A 690-nucleotide genomic window follows, 5' to 3' on the forward strand; every position below is an offset into this window, starting at 1 on the left:
TTCTCTGTCGGCCCCCGCAGGTACAAGCGGGTGGTGACGCCCCGGCGAGCGGGTGCGGCCGTGGTGGTGTGCTGGGCGGTGGCTTTCGTGGTGGGCCTCACCCCCATGCTGGGCTGGAACAATCTCGGACGTCTGCGGCAGAACGGCTCCATTGGCTCCGACCTGGTCATCACCTGCCAGTTCGAGAACGTCATCAGCATGGACTACATGGTCTACTTCAACTTTTTCGGCTGGGTGCTGCCACCCCTCGTGCTCATGCTGCTGATCTACGCCGAGATCTTCTACATGATCCATAAGCAACTCAACAGCAAGAAGCTGACGGGCAGCCACACCGACCCCAACAAATACTACGACAAGGAGCTCAATCTGGCCAAATCTTTGGCGCTGGTCCTCTTTCTCTTCGCCATCAGCTGGCTCCCTTTACACATCATCAACTGCGTGACGCTCTTCTGCCCCGACTGCCAGAAACCCATGGTCCTCCTCTACATCGCCATCCTGCTCACTCACGGCAATTCGGCCGTCAACCCCATCGTCTACGCCTTCCGCATCAAGAAATTCCGCACGGCCTTCCACAAGATCTGGCGGCAGTATTTCTGCTGCAAGGACACTCCGGCTCTGGAGATGCAGCCCAGTGACAGGAAGTGGCAAAGCGTCAATCCCGAACCGGGTCGGGTGTTACCGCCGAAGCCC

At 58.8% G+C, this 690-nt stretch overlaps 1 pseudogene; it reads left to right on the forward strand.

Annotated features, from left to right (window-relative positions):
• The first annotated feature begins 3 nt into the window (after positions 1-3).
• On the forward strand, positions 4-684 carry LOC109508890 (adenosine receptor A1 pseudogene; annotated as a pseudogene).
• Positions 685-690: the final 6 nt, after the last annotated feature.

This window comes from Hippocampus comes, unplaced genomic scaffold (genome assembly GCF_001891065.2).
Source record: "Hippocampus comes isolate QL1 unplaced genomic scaffold, H_comes_QL1_v1.1 C16684922, whole genome shotgun sequence".
In the NCBI taxonomy this organism is placed as follows: domain Eukaryota; kingdom Metazoa; phylum Chordata; class Actinopteri; order Syngnathiformes; family Syngnathidae; genus Hippocampus; species Hippocampus comes.